The 25,032-nt window shown below is 52.9% G+C and overlaps 3 long non-coding RNA genes across 4 annotated transcripts; all 3 read right to left on the bottom strand.

Annotated features, from left to right (window-relative positions):
- Nucleotides 1-996: 996 nt before the first annotated feature.
- LOC109939481 (uncharacterized) lies at nucleotides 997-3,068 on the bottom strand. 2 transcript variants are annotated; one of them, XR_002261946.1, is made up of 3 exons: nucleotides 3,020-3,068; nucleotides 1,315-1,392; nucleotides 997-1,182 (listed from the first exon to the last, which is right to left on the bottom strand). It is a non-coding gene; the product is annotated as an uncharacterized lncRNA (long non-coding RNA). The 2 variants fall into 2 exon arrangements; XR_002261945.2 differs by lacking the exon at nucleotides 3,020-3,068 and adding an exon at nucleotides 1,479-1,586.
- Nucleotides 3,069-21,770: 18,702 nt separating this feature from the next.
- LOC109939479 (uncharacterized) lies at nucleotides 21,771-22,174 on the bottom strand. Its single transcript, XR_002261943.1, has 3 exons — nucleotides 22,127-22,174; nucleotides 21,963-22,040; nucleotides 21,771-21,830 (listed from the first exon to the last, which is right to left on the bottom strand). It is a non-coding gene; the product is annotated as an uncharacterized lncRNA (long non-coding RNA).
- A 1,082-nt stretch (nucleotides 22,175-23,256) lies between these two features.
- Nucleotides 23,257-23,716, bottom strand: LOC109939480 (uncharacterized). Its single transcript, XR_002261944.2, has 3 exons — nucleotides 23,634-23,716; nucleotides 23,470-23,547; nucleotides 23,257-23,337 (listed from the first exon to the last, which is right to left on the bottom strand). It is a non-coding gene; the product is annotated as an uncharacterized lncRNA (long non-coding RNA).
- Nucleotides 23,717-25,032: the final 1,316 nt, after the last annotated feature.

Here is a 25,032-nt window from a genome sequence, read left to right as displayed (position 1 = left end):
GCGTGTGTAAGTAGAGGAGGATGGGGCGGGTTCATGGAAAATGACCGGAGTCGTTTCCAGGGTGGATTTCAACACGATTTTGCACCGTCTATCGCTGATCATCTCCAAGAAAAAGAATCGTGGCAATATCTGTCTGTACCTCTTCCATGATGAGCTCCTCCTTCCTTTTCATTTTCCTATGTGGGTCCAATATATTATGTAGATTGTCATTCCCATTCGTGCGTTCATTAGATGCTTGTTTGTCTTTTTCCAACTGATGGGTTATCAATTCACACCAACTGCCTTGTTGCGCCCAATTTTGAAGGTAAATGAGTAAAAATAGAGCTTTTGATTGCAATCCAATCCAAAAATGCTTGTTTGCTATATTTGGGTTTCCTGTATATGGTATTGTATTTTTTGCCCCATCGCGGTGATTCAAACGAATGCAATGTGATGCAAATGCGAGTAAATAGTTCTGATGTTAATTATTTTTATTTAAGACATATAGCGTTTTATATTTGTAGATACTTTTTATAATTTTATAATTACCTTGGCACTATCATTGGGGCTTTCTTTTTCCTCGTGAATCTTGGTTGATACTTTTTTTCCATATTTTTTATAATTTTATTTGGAGGACCTGATTTGTGGCCACTCCCTGTGTTTGATTTCTTTTTACCTGAAGATTCTTTTACCTCCGATAACTTCTTCCCTGCCTTTTCTTTCCCAGATCCATAGCCTTCCTGTTTGTTAGCAGCTTCATCTGAATCTTCATCTATGTTTTCCTCACTGTCAGACTTCATAGATTCATCCTCATCAATATCATACTGGAGCGCTTTATTCTGCCTTTTACTAGAAGTATCGTCATCGACAAATTTATGCAGCAAGAACAGGCAATGAGAATGTAGGTAATACAATGATAAAAAGAAGGATGGCCCAACTGACCATGACCGTGTTAAAATAATCATTGGAAAGACACAATAGATATAAGCAAGAAAAGCTTCATTTGAGCTTAGGGTCAAATAGCCACCAAGGAAGGATACACCATAGCTTTAAGTCATGTTCAGAACTTTTAGTTATATACTCATATTCAACACACCATGCAAGAAAATTTTAGCACAGTACCTTCCTCGACCTACTAGGTGTGCCATCATGCGTCTTACTTGCACTTTCACCTCCTCTCTTGCGTTTTTTAGAATTTGATCCCTCGCCAGTGGAAAAGGATAAAGCATGTAGAGAGAATAATCTTGTAAGCTAATTCTGATTCAACCATAAAACATCAACAACAACATCTCGTTGATAAGAAAATAGAATCACAATGTACGAATGTGTTGTAACCTGGTCATCAGAGCCCCAAGATTCAGCTGCAGAGTGAGGTTCAGCAATGAAGTCCAACAGCTTTGACACAGTATCTTCCTATATGAGTTAACCAAACTATGTTAGAATGTCATGTATTGAATTAATCAAAATATAATTTCAAAAACAAGGCAGGAAAATAAAACCTTTCTAATGTTTGCTTTCGGAGTTGGAATACCAAGGGTCCAACAGAGTGTCTTTTACACACTTATCAAGCTTCTCTTTTGCCTTTCTGCTTTTCCTACAAACAAAAACTGCCTAAATTAATCATTTTGATTTTCAACATGATTTTGCACCGTCTATCATAGATCATCTACAAGAAAAAGAACCGTGGCAATATCTGTCTGTACCTCTTCCATGGTGAGCTCCTCCTTCCTTTTCGTTTTCCTAGGTGGGTCCAATATATTATGTAGATTGCCATTCCCATTCGTGCGTTCATTAGATGCTTGTTGGTCTTTTTCCAACTGATGGGTTATCAATTCACACCTACTGCCTTGTTGCGCCCAATTTTGAAGGTAAATGAGTAAAAATAGAGCTTTTAATTGCAATCCAATCCAAAAATGCTTGTTTGCTATATTTGGGTTTCCTATATATGGTATTGTATTTTTTGCCCCATCGGCAATGATTCAAACGAATACAATGTGATGCAAATGCGAGTAAATAGTTTTGATGTTAATTATTTTTATTTAAGGCATATAGCGTTTTATATTTGTAGATACTTTTTATAATTTTATAATTACCTTGGCACTATCATTGGGGCTTTCTTTTTCCTCGTGAATCTTGGTTGATACTTTTTTCCAGATTTTTTATAATTTTATTTGGAGGACCTGATTTGTGGCCACTCCCTGTGTTTGACTTCTTTTTACGTGAAGATTCTTTTACCTCCGATAACTTCTTCCCTGCCTTTTCTTTCCCAGATCCATAGCGTTCCTGTTTGTTAGCATACTTCATCTGAATCTTCTTCTATGTTTTCCTCACTGTCAGACTTCATGGATTCATCCTCATCAATATCATACTGGAGCGCTTTATTCTGCCTTTTACTAGAAGTATCGTCATCGACAAATTTATGTAGCAAGAACAGGCAATGAGAATGTAGGTAATACAATGATAAAAAGAAGGATGGCCCAACTGACCATGATAGTGTTAAAATAATCATTGAAAATACACAACAGATATAAGCAAGAAAAGCTTCATTTGAGCTTAGGGTCAAATAGCCACCAAGGAAGGCTACACCATAGCTTGAAGTCATGTTCAGAACTTTCAGTTATATACTCATATTCAACACACCATGCAAGACAATTTTAGCACTGTACCTTCCTCGACCTACTAGGTGTGCCATCAGGCGTCTTACTTGCACTTTCACCTCCTCTCTTGCGTTTTTTAGAATTTGATCCCTAGCCAGTGGAAAAGGATAAAGCATGTAGAGAGAATAATCTTTAAGCTAATTCTGATTCAACCATAAAACATCAACAACAACATCTCGTTGATAAGAAAATAGAATCACAATGTACGAATGTGTTGTAACCTGGTTATCAGAGCCCCAGGATTCAGCTGCAGAGTGAGGTTAGAATGTCATGTATTGAATTAATCAAAATATCTTCCTATATGAGTTAACCAAACTATGTTAGAATGTCATGTATTGAATTAATCAAAATATAATTTCAAAAACAAGGCAGGAAAATAAAACCTTTCTAATGTTTGCTTTCGGAGTTGGAATACCAAGGGTCCAACAAAGTGTCTTTTACACACTTATCAAGCTTCTCTTTTGCCTTGTGTCGGGGACCATAATTAGGGGTACCCTCATGGCTCCTAATTATCAGCTGGTAACCCCCATCAGCATAAAGTTGCAAAGGCCTGATGGGTGCGATTAAGTCAGGGATCAGTCCATTCTAGGGACTCGATCACGCCTTGCCCGAGCCTAGCCTCGGACAAGGGCAGCCGACCCCGGAGGATCTCCGTCTCGCCTGAGGCCCCCCTCCAGCGACGAACATATTTCCGGCTCGCCCGAGGCCCTGTCTTCGCCAAGAAGCAACCCTGACCAAATCGCCGCGCCGACCGACCAAATCGCAGGAGCATTTAATGCAAACGTGTCCTGACACCTTTATCCTGACGCGCGCCCTTCAGTCGACAGAGCCGAAGTGATCGCCGTCACTTCGCCGCTCCACTGACCGACCTGACAGAAGGACAGCGCCGCCTGCGCCGCACCGACTGCAGTGCCACTTGACAGAGTGAGGCTGACAGGCAGTCAGGCCCGGCCGCAGCCACCATAGGAAGCTCCGCTTCGCCCGACCCAGGGCTCGGACTCGGGCTCAGCCCCTGAAGACGGCGAACTCCGCTCCGCCCGACCCAGGGCTCGGACTCGGGCTAAGCCCCGGAAGACGGCGAACTCCGCTCCGCCTGACCCAGGGCTCGGACTCGGGCTAAGCCCCGGAAGATGGCGAACTCCGCTCCGCCCGACCCAGGGCTCGAACTCGGGCTAAGCCCCGGAAAACGGTAAACTCCGCTCCGCCCGACCCAGGGCTCGGACTCGGGCTCAGCCCCTGAAGACGGCGAACTCCACTCCACCAGACCCAGGGCTCGGACTCGGGCTAAGCCCCGGAAGACGGCGAACTCCGCTCCGCCCGACCCAGGGCTCGGACTCGGGCTAAGCCCCGGAAGACGGCGAACTCCGCTCCGCCCGACCTAGGGCTCGGACTCGGGCTAAGCCCCGGAAGACGGCGAACTCCGCTCCGCCCGACCCAGGGCTCGGACTCGGGCTAAGCCCCGGAAGATGGCGAACTCCGCTCCGCCCGACCCAGGGCTCGGACTCGGGCTAAGCCCCGGAAGACGGCGAACTCCACTCTGCCCGACCCAGGGTTCGGACCCGGGCTCAGCCCCAGAAGACGACGAACTCCGCTTCGCCCGACCCCAGGGCTCGGACTCAGCCCTGGCCTCAGCCGACGGTCTCCGCCTCGCCCGACCCAGGGGCTCGGACTCGACCACGGCCATGGAAGACAGGCTCGACCTCGACCTCGGAGGAGCCTCCACATCGCCCAACCTAGGGCGCGGACCGACCACGTCGACAGGAGGCGCCATCATTACCCTACCCCAAGCTGGCTCAGGCTACGGGGAACAAGACCGGCGTCCCATCTGGCTCGCTCCGCCAGATAGGCAATGATGGCGCCCCGCACGCTCCCTGACGACGGCAGCTCTCCGCCCCCTTACGGAAGCAAGAGGACGTCAGCAAGGACTCGACAGCCCCGACAGCTATCCTGCCGCTAGGCTCCAGCGCTTCTCCGACGGCCACGACATCACACGAACCGGGTGCCAAAACCTCTCCGTCTGCCACGACGGCATGTACTTAGGGCGCTAGCTCTCCTCCGCTAGACACGTAGCACTCTGCTACACCCCCCATTGTACACCTGGATCCTCTCCTTACGCCTATAAAAGGAAGGACCAGGGCCCTCTTACAGAGGGTTGGCCGCGCGGGGACGAGGACGAGACAGGCGCTCGCGTGAGGCCGCTCGCTCCCTCACCCGCGTGGACGCTTGTAACCCCCTACTGCAAGCGCACCCGACCTGGGCGCGGGACGAACACGAAGGCCGCGGGATTTCCACCTCTCTCACGCCTGTCTCCGGCCGCCTTTCCTTCCCCCCTTCGCGCTCGGCCTCGCGCCGACCCATCTGGGCTGGGGCACGCGGCGACATTTCACTCGTCGGCCCAGGGACCCCCCGGTCTCGAAACGCCGACAGTTGGCGCGCCAGGTAGGGGCCTGCTGCGTGTTGACGAACAACTTCTCGTCAAGCTCCAGATGGGCAGTCTCCAGCAACCTCTCCGGCCCGGGACGGTGCTCCGTTTCGGGAGCCTTGAGTTCATGTCCCTCAACGACAGCTACGACATGATACTCCTTCCACCGCCGTGCGACAGCGACAATGGCGGTCGACAGCCCGCCCGCCGGTGGCGGAATTGACGACGTCTTCCCCGCGTGGTGGAAGAACAACATTCGAGCTCACCCTGTCCTCTCCCCTGCCGACGGAGGAGGAGGCGGGGCAACCAAGGCCAAGCAGGAGGCAGCGCCTCGTCGGCTGTCGAGCGAGTCGACGGCGCCAGCGCCCCAACGGGGGGCGCGTCGGGCATCGACCTCGTGTTTGAGACGAAGACGAGCGCCGTCTCCCTGCAACACGCCGATTCCGAGCAAACGGACGACGCCAGCACGCTCGCGAAAGGCTTGCTGGATGTCACCCTCGTACCTGAGACGACGGTGCAGTCAGTCCCCAACATGACTTCATCACCGCCCGTCGACCAAGAGGTACCGACCGATTCCCATCTCACGCCTTTCGGATTCAGCCTCGACCCGCCAAGCAGCTTCGCTTTGGCGGACGCTCTCGTAGAGGCGAGTCCAAACCCTCTAGGGTTTCGTGTGCGGTCACCCTGGGACCGGCTGACGGACGTCTCGACCTACGGGCCCTCGGGGTCCGAGGAAGATGACGAGCCCGACTCCTGTTGGGATTTCTCTGGACTTGGCGACCCCAGTGCCATGCGGGACTTCATGACCGCATGCGACTACTGCCTTTCCGACTGTTCCGACAGTAGCCGCAGCCTCGGCGACGAGGACTGCAGCCCAAGCCGCGAATGTTTCCACGTCGATCTAGGGGGTCCCTCCGAAGGCAACCATCTCGGTATGCCGGAGGACGGTGATCTTCCTAGGCCGGTGCCTCGCGTTGACATCCTACGGGAGCTAGCTGTGGTCCCCGTTCAGGCGGGGGGCCATGACCCACATCTCGAGCAAATCCGCGGGGTGCAGGCCAGGCTCGACAAGGGAGCAGGAGCGCTTGAGCCGATCCACCGGGACGTCGGGCAGGAATGGGCGGGCCAACCTCCGGCCGGGGAAATGCGTCATCTACCCCAGGGCTTCCAGCACCGCATCGCCGACGATGCCAGGATGAGGCCGCCGCCCGCTTCCAGTGGGGTCGGCCAAAACCTGGCCGCGGCGGCAATGCTTCTCCGCGCGATGCCGGAGCCATCGACCACCGAGGGGCGACAAAATCCAGGGAGAACTCAAGAATCTCCTGGAGGGCGCCGCGGTCCAGCGGGCCGAAAGCTCCACCTCCCGAAGGCAGGGGCACCCCTTGGAACATCGTGCCGCGACTTCCCGATTCATGCGGGAAGCCTCGGTCTACACCGGGCGCACGCGCAACACAGCGCCTGCGGCCCCGGGACGCCTCGGCAACGAGCACCATCACCGCGACCGTCGGGCCCACCTCGACGAGAGGGTGCGCCGAGGCTACCACCCCAGGCGTGGGGGACGCTACGACAGCGGGGAGGATCGGAGTCCCTCGCCCGAACCACCCGGCCCGCAGGCCTTCAGCCGGGCCATACGACGGGCGCCGTTCCCGACCCGGTTCCGACCCCCGACTACTATCACAAAGTACTCGGGGGAGACGAGACCGGAGCTGTGGCTCGCGGACTACCGGCTGGCCTGCCAACTAGGTGGAACGGACGATGACAACCTCATCATCCGCAACCTCCCCCTGTTCCTCTCCGACACCGCTCGCGCCTGGTTGGAGCACCTGCCTCCGGGGCAGATCTCCAACTGGGACGACCTGGTCCAAGCCTTCGCCGGCAATTTCCAGGGCACGTACGTGCGCCCTGGGAATTCCTGGGACCTCCGAAGCTGCCGGCAGCAGCCGGGAGAGTCCCTCCGGGACTACATCCGGCGATTCTCGAAGCAGCGCACCGAGCTGCCCAACATCACCGACTCGGATGTCATCGGCGCGTTCCTCGCCGGCACCACCTGCCGCGACCTGGTGAGCAAGCTGGGTCGCAAGACCCCCACCAGGGCGAGCGAGCTGATGGACATCGCCACCAAGTTCGCCTCTGGCCAGGAGGCGGTCGAGGCTATCTTCCGGAAGGACAAGTAGCCCCAGGGCCGCCCACCGGAAGATGCCCTCGAGGTGTCAACTCAGCGCGGTGCCAAGAAGAAGGGCAAGAAGAAGTCGCAAGCGAAACGCGGCGCCGCCGATGCGGACCTTGTCGCCGCCACCGAGTACAAGAACCCTCGGAAACCCCCCGGAGGTGCCAACCTCTTCGACAAGATGCTCAAGGAGCCGTGCCCCTATCACCAGGGGCCCGTCAAGCACACCCTTGAGGAGTGCGCCATGCTTCAGCGCCACTTCCACAGGGTCGGGCCACCCGCGGAGGGTGGCAGGGCTCGCAACGACGACAAGAAGGAAGATCACCAGGCAGGAGAGTTTCCCGAGGTCCGCGACTGCTTCATGATCTACGGTGGGCAAGCGGCGAACGCCTCGACTCGGCACCGCAAGCAAGAGCGTCGAGAGGTCTGTTCGGTGAAGGTGGCGGCGCCAGTCTACCTAGACTGGTCCGACAAGCCCATCACCTTCGACCAAGCCGACCACCCCGACCACGTGCCGAGCCCGGGAAAATACCCGCTCGTTGTCGACCCCGTCATCGGCGACGTCAGGCTCACCAAGGTCCTCATGGACGGAGGCAGCAGCCTCAACATCATCTACGCCGAGACCCTCAGGCTCCTGCGTGTCGATCTGTCCTCGGTCCGGGCAGGCGCTCCGCCTTTCCATGGGATCATCCTCGGGAAGCGCGTCCAGCCCCTCGGACAACTCGACCTTCCCGTCTGCTTTGGAACACCCTCCAACTTCTGAAGGGAGACCCTCACGTTCGAGGTGGTCGGGTTCCGAGGAACCTACCACGCGGTACTGGGGAGGCCATGCTACGTGAAGTTCATGGCCGTCCCCAACTACACCTACCTCAAGCTCAAGATGTCGGGCCCCAACGGGGTCATCACCGTCGGCCCCACGTACAAACACGCGTTCGAATGCGACTTGGAGTGCGTGGAGTACGCCGAGGCCCTCGCCGAGTCCGAGGCCCTCATCGCCGACCTGGAGAGCCTCTCTAAGGAGGTGCCAGACGTGAAGCGTCACGCCGGCAACTTCGAGCCAGCGGAGACGGTTAAGTCCGTCCCCCTCGACCCTAGCAGCGACGGCTCCAAGCAGATCCGGATCGGCTCCGAGCTCGATCCCAAATAGGAAGCAGTGCTCGTCGACTTTCTCCGCGCGAACGTCGACGTCTTCGTGTGGAATCCCTCGGACATGCCCGACATACCGAGGGATGTCGCCGAGCACTCGCTGGATATCCGAGCCGGAGCCCGGCCCGTCAAGCAGCCTCTGCGTCGATTCGACGAGGAAAAGCGCAGAGCCATAGGCGAGGAGATCCACAAGCTAATGCGGCAGGGTTCATCAAAGAGGTATTCCATCCCGAATGGCTTGCCAACCCTGTGCTTGTGAGAAAGAAAGGAGGGAAATGGCGGATGTGTGTAGACTACACTGGTCTAAACAAAGCATGTCCGAAGGTTCCCTACCCTCTGCCTCGCATCGATCAAATCGTGGATTCCACTGCTGGGTGCGAAACCCTGTCTTTCCTCGATGCCTACTCCGGGTATCACCAAATCAGGATGAAGGAGTCCGACCAGCTCGCGACTTCTTTCATCACGCCCTTCGGCATGTACTGCTATGTCACCATGTCGTTCGGCTTGAGGAATGCGGGCACGACGTATCAGCGGTGCATGAACCATGTGTTCGGCCAACACATTGGCCGGACGGTCGAGGCCTACAACGATGACATCGTAGTCAAGACGAGGAAGGTCTCCGACCTCCTTTCCGACCTTGAAGTGACATTCCGATGTCTCAAGGCGAAAGGCGTGAAGCTCAATCCCGAAAAGTGTGTCTTCAGGGTACCCCGAGGCATGCTCTTGGGGTTCATCGTCTCCGAGCGGGGCATCGAAGCCAACCCGAAGAAGATCGCAGCCATCACCAGCATGGGGCCCATCAAGGACTTGAAGGGCGTACAGAGGGTCATGGGATGTCTCGCGGCTCTGAGCCATTTCATCTCACGCCTCGGCGAAAGAGGTCTGCCTCTGTACCGCCTCTTGAGGAAGGCCGAGTGCTTCACTTGGACCCCTGAGGCCAAGGAAGCCCTTGGGAACCTGAAGGCGCTCCTCATGAATGCGCCTATCTTGGTGCCCCCAGCTGCCGGAGAAGCCCTCTTGGTCTACGTCGCCGCGACCACTCAGGTGGTTAGCGCCGCGATTGTGGTCGAGAGGCAAGAAGAGGGGCATGCATTGCCCGTTCAGAGGCCAGTCTACTTCATCAGCGAGGTATTGTCCGAAACCAAGATCCGCTACCCACAAGTTCAGAAGCTGTTGTATGCGGTGATCCTGACGCGGCGGAAGCGGCGACACTACTTCGAGTCTCATCCTCTAACTGTGGTGTCATCCTTCCCCCTGGGGGAGATCATCCAGTGCCGAGAGGCCTCGGGTAGAATTGCAAAGTGGGCGGTGGAAATTATGGGCGAAACAATCTCGTTCGCCCCTCGGAAGGCCATCAAGTCCCAGGTCTTGGCGGACTTCGTGGCTGAATGGGTCGACACCCAGCTCCCAACGGCTCCAATCCAACCGGAGCTCTGGACCATGTTCTTCGACGGGTCACTGATGAAGACAGGAGCCGGCGCAGGCCTACTCTTCATCTCGCCCCTCGGGAAGCACCTACGCTACGTGCTACGCCTCCATTTCCCGGCGTCCAACAATGTGGCCGAGTATGAGGCCCTGGTCAACGGGTTGCGGATCGCCATCGAGCTAAGGGTCCGACGCCTCGACGCTCGCGGTGACTCGCAGCTCATCATCGACCAAGTCATGAAGAACTCCCACTACCGCGACCCGAAGATGGAGGCCTACTGTGATGAGGTTCGGCGCCTGGAAGACAAGTTCTACAGGCTCGAGCTCAACCACATCGCCCGGCGCTACAACGAGACTGCGGACGAGCTGGCTAAGATAGCCTCAGGGCGAAAAACGGTTCCCCCGGACATGTTCTCCCGAGACCTGCATCAACCCTCCGTCAAGATCGACGACACGCCCGAGCCTGAGGCACCCTCAGCCCAGCCCAAGGTACCCTCGGCTCAGTCCGAGGCACCCTCGGCCCGGCCCGAGGCACCCTCAGCTCGGCCCGAGGCATCCTCGGTTCGGCCCGAGGTACCCTCGGCCCCCGAGGGTGAGGCACTGCGCGTCGAGGAGGAGCGAAGCGGGGTCACGCCTAATCAAAACTGGCAGACCCCGTACCTGCAATATCTCCACCGAGGAGAGCTGCCCCTCGACCGAGCCGAAGCTCGCCGGTTGGCGCGATGCGCCAAGTCGTTCGTCTTGCTGGGAGATGGGAAGGAGCTCTACCACCGCAGCCCCTCAGGCATCCTCCAGCGATGCATCTCCATCACCGAAGGTCAGGAACTCCTCCGAGAGATACACTCGGGGGCTTGCGGCCATCACGCAGCACCTCGAGCCCTTGTCGGAAATGCTTTCCGACAAGGTTTCTACTGGCCGACGGCGGTGGCCGACGCCACTAGAATTGTCCGCACCTGCGAAGGGTGTCAGTTCTACGCAAGGCAGACCCACCTGCTTGCTCAGGCTCTGCAGACCATATCCATCACCTGGCCTTTTGCTGTGTGGGGTCTGGACCTCGTCGGCCCCTTGCAGAAGGCACCCGGGGGCTACACGCACCTGATGGTCGCCATCGACAAATTCTCCAAGTGGATCGAGGTCCGACCCCTAAACAGCATCAGGTCTGAACAGGCGGTGGCGTTCTTCACCAACATCATCCATCGTTTCGGGGTCCCGAACTCCATCATCACCAACAACGGCACCCAGTTCACCGGCAGAAAGTTCCTGGACTTATGCGAGGATCACCACATCTGGGTGGACTGGGCCGCTGTGGCTCACCCCATGGCGAATGGGCAAGTAGAGCGTGCCAACGGCATGATTCTACAAGGACTCAAGCCTCGGATCTACAACGACCTCAACAAGTTCGGCAAGCGATGGATGAAGGAACTCCCCTCGGTGGTGTGGAGCCTGAGGACAACGCCGAGCCGAGCCACGGGCTTCACGCCGTTCTTTCTAGTCTATGGGGCTGAGGCCATCTTGCCCACAGACTTAGAATACGGTTCCCCGAGGACGAAGGCCTACGCCGACCAAAGCAACCAAGCTAATCGAGAAGACTCGCTGGACTAGCTGGAAGAGGCTCGGGACAAGGCCTTACTACACTCGGCGCGGTACCAGCAGTCCCTGCGATGCTACCACGCCCGAGGGGTCCGGTCCCGAGACCTCCAGGCGGGCGACCTGGTGCTTCGGCTGCGACAAGACGCCCGAGGGCGACACAAGCTCACCCCCCTGGGAGGGGCCGTTCGTCATTGCCAAAGTTCTGAAGCCCGGAACGTACAAGCTGGCCAACAGTCAAGGCGAGGTCTACAACAATGCTTGGAACATCCAACAGCTACGTCGCTTCTACCCTTAAGATGCTTTCAAGTTGTTCATATACCTCGCTCCCACGCAAAGTTTAGTCATCAAGGAAGGGTTAGCCTTGCCTCGGCAAAGCCTGACCCTCCCTTGGGGGCTAAAAGGGGGGAACCCCCTCTGCGTCGAAATTTTCCTCGAAAAAAGATCTTTTCTGCCAGAGTGTCTTTCGTGCTTTTCGACTACTTCGAAAGTGGATCCTGAAAACGACGGAGTACACGTAAGCAGCCAAGGCTGACCAAGCCGAGGGACTCTTACGCCTCCGGGATACGGATACCTCACTCATCACCTTCTGCGATAAGTAACTCACGCTCGGATAAGTGATTCCGCGGACCGAACAAGTCTTCACGTTTGAAAGCTCCTCTGCTGAAGCGGTTCTTCGGGCCTTCTCGACTGCGTCGGTGACAGAACCCCATGGACAGGCAAGAGCGCGCGTAAGCGGCAAGGCCGACCGAGCCGAGGGATTCCTATGCCTCCGGGATACGGATACCTCACTCATCACCTTCTGTGAAAAGCAACTCTCGCTCGCACAGACAATTCTGTTACCGACGAAAAAGTCCAGATACTCGAAATAAGAGGAAAAGAAACGCAACTTTACAACACGGCGAGGGTGTGTTTGGGCCTCGGCGGCCGCAGAAAACACACGCTACAAGATAATCCGATCCTGCAGGCTCGGATCTTGACGGCTGAAGGGAGCAGCAGCACCCTCGGCGTCGGCAACACCTTCGGCGAGGTCCGACCTAGCCTCGGACGGCGACGCGGTCCGAGGATCTCCACTCTGAAGGACGACGTCATCACCACGCCCGGGCCATCGCCGCCAGGGTCTTCTCCGAGAATCCGGCTCGAGCAGGCGGCTCGGCTGTTCACCCGAGGCCTCGCCCAGCTGTCCCCCGAGGACATCAGCCCGACCCGAGGCCTCGGCAGATCAACTCCGGCGTCGGTCTCGCTAACGGACGACCCGGCCAGGCTCCGGCCGACCAAGTCTTCTTTTCAAGCCAACTCTGCCTCTATCGGTGCTGACACCGCTACCCCTGGCCTCGGCTCATCGAAGAGCGGCCGAGGGGTTCCTTTAACTAAGCAAGAGAAGCCTCGGACAACAAGGCTGACCGAGCCGAGGGACTACTACGCCTCCGGGATACGGATACCTCACTCGTCACCTTTGCACGGGGCGACTCACATTTGGTGAAGCGGTTCAGACAACCAACAGGCGAGTCTTAGTGCTCGAAAATGAGGAAAAAATACATACATGTTCAGGCCTCGATAGCCACAATGAACAAAAACACTGGCATTCAAAGTGCCATTACAAACGGAACTCCGGTTCCGCCTCCGCAGGTACGAACAACCCCACTCGATGGGGGGGGGGGCTGCGGAGCAACAGAAGACCGACGAACGGTGCGCCGTCACCCGCTCCAGCAGCGGCGACGACGACGACTTCTACTCCGGGGGGCCGAACAGCGGCAGCGGTGACCTCAGGGCGGATGCTGCTGCCAGGAGGCCCCCGCCCATGCCCAAACTCGTGAGGCAAGGACGGGCAGAAGGCCGTAGAGTTGGAGGTCGGTCCGTAGGCGACCCCGGCTATCTCATCGGCGGAAGAACCTCTTCCAGCTGCCGTGGCGGGAGCCGGCGCCGAGAGCGGCTCCGAAGCCACTAGGGTCCGAGAGCCAGGCACGCGGCAGCTGCCAGCGCCACGGACGACAACCGCCCTCCCCCCGATCACTAAGGGAAGGAGCGGGCCACCGCCCACGCAGGGGCCAACCCCAACTCGACACACTCCCCTCCCCAGCCCTGGTGATGAAAATCCTTGAGGCTGAGGGAGGGGTAGAGGCCGCAGCCCGGCTTGCTTTCCCCCGCCATCAAACTGGAGGTCACCATCCTAGGTGACCGCCGGCGGAGGGGTGCAACCGGGCTGCGTGATGAAAATCCTTGAAGCCGAACGATGGCTGAAAGGTACCAACTCCCACGGAGTTGCATTCCTCCAACGACAAGGCGGAAAGACTGCGGGTATCCCCCATCCGGGGGCTTGGAAGATGGAAAGACACGATGCATAAGGGAGCGCGAAGACATGGTCGCCTTTCAAGGGGGTCACCCTCCTTTTAAAGGCGACTTTCCCTGTTTGCGTCCCTAGCCGTCGTGGGCTGAGTCTTCTCCAACACGCTCAAAGGTCCTCCCCCTACGGCGCGGGGGCTGGGTCCCACACGTCATGCAAGCTGGCCCAGAGCAGAAGGAGCCAAACCGCCGCGCGCGGTGCATGCAACCGCCCAGCGGTTACAAGTGGCCCTCCACTTTTGCCCAGACCAGCGGGCGAAAGGGCGGGTAGCCATGCAGGCGGCATGCAACCGCGCCAAGTGGGCGCACTTCTCCGACTTCCAACACGCCCAGCATGGAGGCCCAGGCCCACACGTCATGCAACCAGCGCGCCGGATGCTGCGTGCGAGCAACTGCACCGCCACCCGCGCCACTGCCACGCCTCCTCGACTGCGGAACCAGTACCGCGACTCGAGGCAACCCTACGCACGACCCAGCAGCGCCAGCCTGGCGCGACGGTCAATGCGACCAAAAATGGGCCGGCAGTAATGGTGGTGGCAGGCGGGCAGGAGCAGCGGTCACATCGTCAGCCAGGCTTACGTCCCATCCGGGGGCAGCGAGAGAACCCTCTCTCACGACGTGAAGACGACGCGCCCGTGTTCCGTTCCTCAAACGGCTCGCGCACGCGCAACGGCCGCCCCGTGAACCGCACGCCCCGTCGCATTAACTCCGCGGCGGGAAAGGCGGCGCCTCTGGCAGGGGAAGTGAGCAGCGCTTCGCCTTCGCCATAATGACCGCGTCAAAAAAGGTACGCCACGTCATTCGATTTCAAATCCTTTTCCTTTTTCCTCTTTCTCTCTCTTACAACAGGGACCGGGAAAGGGGGATACCCCGAAAAGGACCCTTCTCCGTGAAGGAACCAGGCTCCGAGCCTCCCTACTGATCAGAGGTTCAAAGGCTGGCCCCTCGGAGGGGTTCAACAGCTGCCTCAGAGCACGTGGGTTCCACACCCACTACTGGTCAGAGGTTCGAAGGCCGGCCCCTCGGAAGGGTTCAACGGCTGCCTCAGACCACTCGGGCTCCGCGCCCACTACTGATCAGGGGTTCAAAGGCTGGCCCTCGAAGGGTTCACAGCCGCCTCAGACGCAGAGCGAGGGATGACCATGGGTACGTTTGATACATAACCAAGGCTCGGGCTGCGCTCCCGAGGTACCCTAGGACATTTCCGAGACCAGCGGGAACGATCTTGTAACGGAATCCCATCAGAGGGAGGCATCGAGCCCTCGGACCCCGTCGACAGGGGACCGGTTCCGGCAGATCACCCGCAGGTACTTTTGGGCGCGCCTCTGGGCCTCTAGCCGACCCCTAGCAAATGGGGCACGAACGTCCGCTCGGATTACCCGCCAGCAGCTCACTGGAGACACCATGTTCGGCGCCCACCGAGGGCAACATGGCGCTTTCCCCCCTCCTCCTTGCGGAAAGGCGACGCAGGGGCGTATGTAAAAAAGTTGAGTCTGTTCCTGATCGTCCTCTCGCCCTGTGCAGAGGCTCGGGGGCTGCTCTCGCAAACCCGGCTCCGGCCAAACCGTTGACAGCGTCAACATACCAGCCCGAGAACTTGGGACCCGACCGTGCACCCGCGCTACGGCCAGCTCGCATGAGGGAACGACCAGACCAGCCAAAGCGTTATGCGAGGCATTAAGACCTCGGAGGAGTCAAACCACTCCTCCGAGGCCTCGGGGGCTACACCCGGCGGGTGCGCTCGCGCGCACCCACTGGAACAAAACGCAACCGAGAAAGGCTGGTCCCCTTGCAAAAAAGTGCGACAAAAGCCTCCAAGCGAGTGTTAACACTCCCTTCGAGGCTCGGGGGCTACTGTCGGGGACCATAATTAGGGGTACCCTCATGGCTCCTAATTATCAGTTGGTAACCCCCATCAGCATAAAGCTGCAAAGGCCTGATGGGTGCGATTAAGTCAGGGATCGGTCCATTCTAGGGACTCGATCACGCCTCGCCCGAGCCTAGCCTCGGACAAGGGCAGCCGACCCCGGAGGATCTCCGTCTCGCCCGAGGCCCCCTCCAGCGACAAACATATTTCCGGCTCGCCCGAGGCCCTGTCTTCGCCAAGAAGCAACCCTGACCAAATCGCCGCGCCGACCGACCAAATCGCAGGAGCATTTAATGCAAAGGTGGCCTGACACCTTTATCCTGACGCGCGCCCTTCAGTCGACAGAGCCGAAGTGACCGCCATCACTTCGCCGCTCCACTGACCGACCTGACAGAAGGACAGCGCCGCCTGCGCCGCACCGACTGCAGTGCCACTTGACAGAGTGAGGCTGACAGGCAGTCAGGCCCGGCCGCAGGCACCATAGGAAGCTCCGCTTCGCCCGACCAAGGGCTCGGACTCGGGCTCAGCCCCTAAAGACGGCGAACTCCGCTCCGCCCGACCCAGGGCTCGGACTCGGGCTAAGCCCCGGAAGACGGTGAACTCCGCTCCGCCCGACCCAGGGCTCGGACTCGGGCTAAGCCCCGGAAGATGGCGAACTCCGCTCCGCCCGACCCAGGGCTCGGACTCGGGCTCAGCCCCTGAAGACGGCGAACTCCGCTCCGCCCGACCCAGGGCTCGGACTCGGGCTAAGCCCCGGAAGACGGTGAACTCCGCTCCGCCCGACCCAGGGCTCGGACTCGGGCTAAGCCCCGAAAGAGGGCGAACTCCGCTCCGCCCGACCCAGGGCTCGGACTCGGGCTAAGCCCCGGAAGACGGCGAACTCCGCTCCGCCCGACCCAGGGCTCGGACTCGGGCTAAGCCCCGGAAGACGGCGAACTCCGCTCTGCCCGACCCAGGGTTCGGACCCGGGCTCAGCCCCAGAAGACGACGAACTCCGCTTCGCCCGACCCCAGGGCTCGGACTCAGCCCTGGCCTCAGCCGACGGTCTCCGCCTCGCCCGACCCAGGGGCTCGGACTCGACCACGGCCACGGAAGACAGGCTCGACCTCGACCTCGGAGGAGCCTCCACATCGCCCAACCTAGGGCGCGGACCGACCACGTCGATAGGAGACGCCATCATTACCCTACCCCAAGCTGGCTCAGGCTACGGGGAACAAGACCGGCGTCCCATCTGGCTCGCTCCGCCAGATAGGCAATGATGGCGCCCCGCACGCTCCCTGACGACGGCAGCTCTCCGTCCCCTTACGGAAGCAAGAGGACGTCAGCAAGGACTCGACAGCCCCGACAGCTGTCCTTCCGCCAGGCTCCAGCGCTCCTCCGACGGCCACGACATCACACGAACCGGGTGCCAAAACCTCTCCGGCTGCCACGACGGCATGTACTTAGGGCGCTAGCTCTCTGTAATACTCAAAATTGTATAAAAGGATTATATAGTGAATTCCTTATCTTATGTGCCATATTTGCATCATAAAAAGAGCATACATAAAAGTTGGAGATGAATTAAAACAAATGATAAAAAGAATATGCATCATGTTGGAGTTTTATATGTTTGCACATTAAATAAAATAATAAGGATAATAACAATGCGATAATAATTCTAAAGGTTGGATCAAACCCTAAATGGAAATTAGAGTTTGGAAATAAGAAAAAAGAGAAGGGATATAAAAAAATATAAATAATATATATATAAATAAATATATTCAGAATTAATATCCCTAATTTCACAAATATAAGTTGAAGTGATGAGCCATAGAAGTTTGAATTTAAGTTTGAATTCAAATTTAACTTGGAAATGGAGAAAAGAAATTAGAGCAAAAATGGAAAAGAATAAAAGGGCTTCATGGGCCGTTTCTCCCTGCTTTCGGCCCAGCCAGCCGGCCCATCTCCCTACCGCGCACCCTCAGCCGTGAACCCACTGCCACGCGGGCCCAGGCACCAGGCGCGTTCCATCCTTGCGCAGATGCATTTCAGGTCAGTGACGTATGGGCCCTAGCTGCAGGCGTCTTCCCCAACTGAACGCGTTTTCTTGGCCGATTTTCGCGCCGTCTTCACCGGATCTCCGCTCGGCCGCCGTGCATGGTGCAACCAACCCTCCCTGCTCGGACTCTCCCCCTTTGACGCATATATAGGTAGCCGTGACCCCCCTCGCCGTGCGGTCAGCTGTGAACGAAGGAAGAGACTGAGAGAGGAAAAGGGATAGCGCCGCTGCCCAAGTCCGACCACAGCCCCTACCTCGACGCCGCCTGATTCAAGAGCCACGCTCGGCATCATCCCTGGCGGCCGAGCTCCAGAACTTGCGGGGAAGATCGCCGCTGATGCTCACTGGGGGGGGGGGAACCCTTGCTACTCGACGTGAGCGCCATATCCCCCATTCCCGTGGGCGCGCAACTCTGTAAGGCTAATCACCGGTGAGTGACTCTCCAAGTGTTCGGTTTGTACTCCACGTTGGGATGCTGGGGTTAGCGTTGTAGTTCGGGGCGTCGGGGGCCTCGGTGGGCCGCAAGCATCAATGGCGCCGCCGTGGTGGCGGACACCCCGCCGATGTCGGTGTTGCCGTGTTGGATAGGCGGGCAGGTTAGGGAGTGCTCGGCAGCCATTGGATACTGGATGGATGGCCGAGATCTAATCGACGATAACGGTTGGGTGTGTGCACGCGACTGGCGTCGGATCGCGATCGGACGAACCGCATGAGCTCGTGCGTTTTAAAATCTGAACTGTCGATGACACATCCCACGCGTAGGGTTGCTCTGTGGATCAGTGTGGTGGGAATCTAATCCTGACCGCACAAGTTGGATCGGACGGCCGGAATTAATCGATACCCTTTCGACCTACGCGTTTTGCAAAAGAGACCTCCTATTTAACTATAAACAACCCGCGGTCCTCTGGGTGTTATTCGTTGTGTCTCTGGAAACTTACGCGCGGGTCCCTGCACTTTTCAGATTTTGACGCCCAATCCAGAGAGTAATGGAAATAGGAAAATAACCACATAAATTGATTTTTAATGTATAAATAAGTGTTAGACCTTGTTTAATTTGTAGAAAACTCATACTAGCTCCAAATTGAACCATTCCAACTCCTAAATTTTTGTAATATTATTGTCTATACATCAGTGTCTCTGTTTTGCCATGAAAACAGCTAGAAAGTTAATTTATCATTTAATCCTATTTCAAGCACATTAAATCTTAGGAAATTCATAACTCGAATTCTATAACTCCAAATTTAGTGATTCCAGTTCCTATGATCTCATTTTAATATGTAGATTTTTACTGTATATTTTATTTACATGTTTGGTGTGATGTTAATTTTGCCTATACATGTTTGTTTGTATTGCTACGACTAGCGCGAGGTTACAAGTCACCTGAAGATCATCCTGGTACCTGGAATCTCAAGTCCCAGACAAGTTGTGCCCTTGATCACTTCTTTTACCCACTCATGTTCTAATTAATCATAATGATCTGCATAGGTTAATTTTGATGGGACCCAATAGGTTACCCTAGTTTGACTATCTTTATACCTTGATTACCACTAGGCTTTTTGGTAGTACTTGCTATTGCTTTATGTGGTTTTGGGTATGAAGATTACACTATTTATGATTATACTTTTGTTATCAGTTGTTATTTATTGTTCATGTTAAGATCATTATGTTAATTGGAACATGGAGAACCACCCGGGAAAACAGTGCTACCACAAGGGTTTATGGACGCCCTTGGCTGACTAATTAGGAAAGCTAGTGGAGGACTACCTTACCCGAAAGGGGCAAGGGCAGTAGGGGAGTGGTCAGTGTAGGGAGGCCCTCGGGAGGATTTTGCTGCGATGGCGGTCCTGCAAGGGATTCCTGCATTGGAGCTTCCTATAAACTGTAGCGGGTTTTCTGAAGCTAGTGGAACTTTGTAAAGGCCTCATAGTGTTACCCTGCCTCACCTCCTCGGTAGAGGTGTATGGGAAGTCGCGATCCCTTGGCAGATGGGTAACATGACTTGTGGGTAAAGATGCGCAACCTCTGCAGAGTGTAAAACTGGTATACTAGCCGTGCTCACGGTCATGAGCAGCTCGGACACTCACATGATTAAATTATGGAACTTAAACTCAATTTGTCATATGCATTGCATCGCAGGTGATGTTGTTACTTTTGTTCTACTACTTAATTGGGTTGGTATTTACTTATATTTAGTAATTGCTAATAAAATTTTGACCAACTTTAAAAGCAATGCTCAGCTCTAACCATCCTCTTTGGTAAGCCTTACACTTCACGTGAGCTCCCACCTTTGGCGAGTTCATGCACATTATTCCCCACAACTTGTTGAGCGATGAACGTATGTGAGCTCACTCTTGCTGTCTCACACCCCCCCACAGGTCAAGAACAGGTACCGCAGGATGAGGCGCATGGAGGATGCTGTGGTGAGTTCGTGAGAGAGATCTAGGTCGTCGTCTCCCAGTCAACTTTGGGTTGCTGGACCGTTGTCTCCTTATAATGTAATTATTTATTTTGTATAGAACTCCTGTTATATATAAAGATGTGACATTCGATCCTATGCCACTATACATCATATGTGTGAGACTTGGTCCCAGCATATCTGGTGTTTATGTTCGCGCCCGGGTCTTGGTGCCCCTAAAACCCGGGTGTGACACTCTCCTCCGCTAGACACGTAGCACTCTGCTACACCCCCCATTGTACACCTGGATCCTCTCCTTACGCCTATAAAAGGAAGGACCAGGGCCCTCTTACAGAGGGTTGGCCGCGCGGGGACGAGGACGAGACAGGCGCTCGCGTGAGGCCGCTCGCTCCCTCACCCGCGTGGACGCTTGTAACCCCCTACTGGAAGCGCACCCGACCTGGGCGCGGGACGAACACGAAGGCCGCGGGATTTCCACCTCTCTCACGCCTGTCTCCGGCCGCCTTTCCTTCCCCCCTTCGCGCTCGGCCTCGCGCCGACCCATCTGGGCTGGGGCACGCGGCGACATTTCACTCGTCGGCCCAGGGACCCCCCGGTCTCGAAACGCCGACACCTTGGCTCTCTGCTTTTCCTACAAACAAAAACTGCCTAAATTAATCATTTTGATTTTCAACACGATTTTGCACCGTCTATCGCAGATCATCTACAAGAAAAAGAACCGTGGCAATATCTGTCTGTACCTCTTCCATGGTGAGCTCCTCCTTCCTTTTCATTTTCCTAGGTGGGTCCAATATATTATGTAGATTGCCATTCCCATTCGTGCGTTCATTAGATGCTTGTTGGTCTTTTCCCAACTGATGGGTTATCAATTCACACCAACTGCCTTGTTACGCCCAATTTTGAAGGTAAATGAGTAAAAATAGAGCTTTTGATTGCAATCCAATCCAAAAATGCTTGTTTGCTATATATGGGTTTCCTGTATATGGTATTGTATTTTTTGCCCCATCGGCAGTGATTCAAACGAATGCAATGTGATGCAAATGCGAGTAAATAGTTTTGATGTTAATTATTTTTATTTAAGGCATATAGCGTTTTATATTTGTAGATACTTTTTATAATTTTATAATTACCTTGGCACTATCATTGGGGCTTTCTTTTTCCTCGTGAATCTTGGTTGATACTTTTTTCCAGATTTTTTATAATTTTATTTGGAGGACCTGATTTGTGGCCACTCCCTGTGTTTGACTTCTTTTTACCTGAAGATTCTTTTACCTCCGATAACTTCTTCCCTGCCTTTTCTTTCCCAGATCCATAGCCTTCCTGTTTGTTAGCAGCTTCATCTGAATCTTTATCTATGTTTTCCTCACTGTCAGACTTCATGGATTCATCCTCATCAATATCATACTGGAGCGCTTTATTCTGCCTTTTACTAGAAGTATTGTCATCGACAAATTTTTGCAGCAAGAACAGGCAATGAGAATGTAGGTAATACAATGATAAAAAGAAGGATGGCCCAACTGACCATGACCGTGTTAAAATAATCATTGGAAATACACAATAGATATAAGCAAGAAAAGCTTCATTTGAGCTTAGGGTCAAATAGCCACCAAGGAAGGCTACACCATAGCTTTAAGTCATGTTCAGAACTTTCAGTTATATACTCATATTCAACACACCATGCAAGGCAATTTTAGCACTGTACCTTCCTCGACCTACTAGGTGTGTCATCAGGCGTCTTACTTGCACTTTCACCTCCTCTCTTGCGTTTTTTAGAATTTGATCCCTAGCCAGTGGAAAAGGATAAATCATGTAGAGAGAATAATCTTGTAAGCTAATTCTGATTCAACCATAAAACATCAACAACAACATCTCGTTGATAAGAAAATAGAATCACAATGTACGAATGTGTTGTAACCTGGTCATAAGAGCCCCAAGATTCAGCTGCAGAGTGAGGTTCAGCAATGAAGTCCAACAGCTTTGACACAATATCTTCCTATATGAGTTAACCAAACTATATTAGAATGCCATGTATTGAATTAATCAAATTATAATTTCAAAAACAAGGCAGGAAAATAAAACCTTTCTAATGTTTGCTTTCGGAGTTGGAATACCAAGGATCCAACAGATTGTCTTTTACACACTTATCAAGCTTCTCTTTTGCCTTGGCTCTCTGCTTTTCCTACAAACAAAAACTGCCTAAATTAATCATTTTGATTTTCAACATGATTTTGCACCGTCTATCGCAGATCATCTACAAGAAAAAGAACCGTGGCAATATCTGTCTGTACGTCTTCCATGGTGAGCTCCTCCTTCCTTTTCATTTTCCTAGGTGGGTCCAATATATTATGTAGATTGCCATTCCCATTCGTGTGTTCATTAGATGCTTGTTGGCCTTTTTCCAACTGATGGGTTATCAATTCACACCAACTGCCTTGTTGCGCCCAATTTTGAATGTAAATGAGTAAAATTAGAGCTTTTGATTGCAATCCAATCCAAAAATGCTTGTTTGCTATATTTGGGTTTCCTGTATATGGTATTGCATTTTTTGCCCCATCGCAGTGATTCAAACGAATGCAATGTGATGCAAATACGAGTAAATAGTTCTGATGTTAATTATTTTTATTTAAGGCATATAGCGTTTTATATTTGTAGATACTTTTTATAATTTTATAATTACCTTGGTACTATCATTGGGGCTTTCTTTTTCCTCGTGAATCTTGGTTGATACTTTTTTCCAGATTTTTTATAATTTTATTTGGAGAACCTGATTTGTGGCCACTCCCTGTGTTTGACTTCTTTTTACCTGAAGATTCTTTTACCTCCGATAACTTCTTCCCTGCCTTTTCTTTCCCAGATCCATAGCCTTCCTGTTTGTTAGCAGCTTCATCTGAATCTTCATCTATGTTTTCCTCACTGTCAGACTTCATTGCCTTTTACTAGAAGTATCGTCATCGACAAATTTCTACAGCAAGAACAGGCAATGAGAATGTAGGTAATACAATGATAAAAAGAAGGATGGCCCAACTGACCATGACCGTGTTAAAATAATCATTTGAAATACATAATAGATATAAGCAAGAAAAGCTTCATTTGAGCTTAAGGTCAAATAGCCACCAAGGAAGGCTACACCATAGCTTTAAGTCATGTTCAGAACTTTCAGTTATATACTCATATTCAACACACCATGCAAGACAATTTTAGCACTGTACCTTCCTCGACCAACTAGGTGTGCCATCAGGCGTCTTACTTGCACTTTCACCTCCTCTCTTGTGTTTTTTAGAATTTGATCCCTGGCCAGTGGAAAAGGATAAAGCATGTAGAGAGAATAATCTTGTAAGCTAATTCTGATTCAACCATAAAACATCAACAACAACATCTCGTTGATAAGAAAATAGAATCACAATGTACGAATGTGTTGTAACCTGGTCATCAGAGCCCCAAGATTCAGCTGAAGAGTGAGGTTCAGCAATGAAGTCCAACAGCTTTGACACAATATCTTCCTATATGAGTTAACCAAACTATGTTAGAATGTCATGTATTGAATTAATCAAAATATAATTTCAAAAACAAGGCAGGAAAATAAAACCTTTCTAATGTTTGCTTTCGGAGTTAGAATACCAAGGGTCCAGCAGAGGTCCAACAGAGTGTCTTTTACACACTTATCAAGCTTCTCTTTTTCCTTGGCTCTCTGCTTTTCCTACAAACAAAAACTGTCTAAATTAATCATTTTGATTTTCAACACGATTTTGCACCGTCTATCGCAGATCATCTACAAGAAAAAGAACCGTGGCAATATCTGTCTGTACCTCTTCCATGGTGAGCTCCTCCTTCCTTTTCATTTTCCTAGGTCGCTCCAATATATTATGTAGATTGCCATTCCCATTCGTGCGTTCATTAGATGCTTGTTGGTCTTTTTCCAACTGATGGGTTATCAATTCACACCAACTGCCTTGTTGGCCCAATTTTGAAGGTAAATGAGTGAAATTAGGGCTTTTGATTGCAATCCAATCCAATAATGCTTGTTTGCTATATTTGGGTTTCCTGTATATGGTATTGTATTTTTTGCCCCATCTGCAGTGATTCAAACGAATGCAATGTGATGCAAATGCGAGTAAATAGTTCTGATGTTAATTATTTTTATTTAAGGCATATAGCGTTTTATATTTGTAGATACACGAGTTAAGTTATGAGATTCCTATGAACTCATTGCCAAGATTTTATAGGGTTTCCGGGATAAACATGGTTCCTTTCTGGATACGGATTGGACCATGAATCTGTAAAGTAAGGTGATTACCAGATAGATCTTAGCAGGTAAACAGTAGGCAGACTATTATCTGGTAGTAGGTACCAAGATCAAGAACAGGAATTTACAAGGTACAGATCTACGTAGTCGAGCCGCAAATCTTCGAGGGCCAAACAAAGATCCTCCTGCACATCTTCAGGTGCATGGTTACCTGGCGTGAAAAATTCAGAGTTTCTGATCTTAGAGCAGAAACCAATGGTCAGCATCATTGCTTCAGATAAGCTTGAGAAGAGAAGCCTTACCATAGCTTAGAGGTGACAAACAGATCTTACGCTTGACCACGCCATCCTCAAATAGTTTCTCTAAAGCCAGTCCAACCTATAAAAGAGAATAGACTTCAATCTAACAACTGATTGTTTATGAACTTGCCCCATCTGGGAACAGTTTTTCATCAAGTTTGGAAATTGGAGAATATGACTAATACTGCCATGCATTCTGCAGTGCATTTTTTGTTTATCAAGAAATAGGAGTTCTGATGTTATAGTAACTTAATTTGTATTATTTACTTGAATGTTAAATGTTCTTTAATGTTTTGTTTTATATTTGGAACAAGGGTTAAATAAGCTAAAGGATGTCCTCTTTTTGTATTGAGATACACCACAAGTATTAGTGATGTAATGTAGATTCTTCAAAGTTTATAGAGCTCTTATGACTTTACATGTCCTTTGTTTTGCATGTATTC

This window comes from Zea mays, chromosome 5 (assembly GCF_902167145.1).
Source record: "Zea mays cultivar B73 chromosome 5, Zm-B73-REFERENCE-NAM-5.0, whole genome shotgun sequence".
Classification (NCBI taxonomy): Eukaryota; Viridiplantae; Streptophyta; class Magnoliopsida; order Poales; family Poaceae; genus Zea; species Zea mays.
This window is presented reverse-complemented; position numbering and strand designations above follow the sequence as displayed.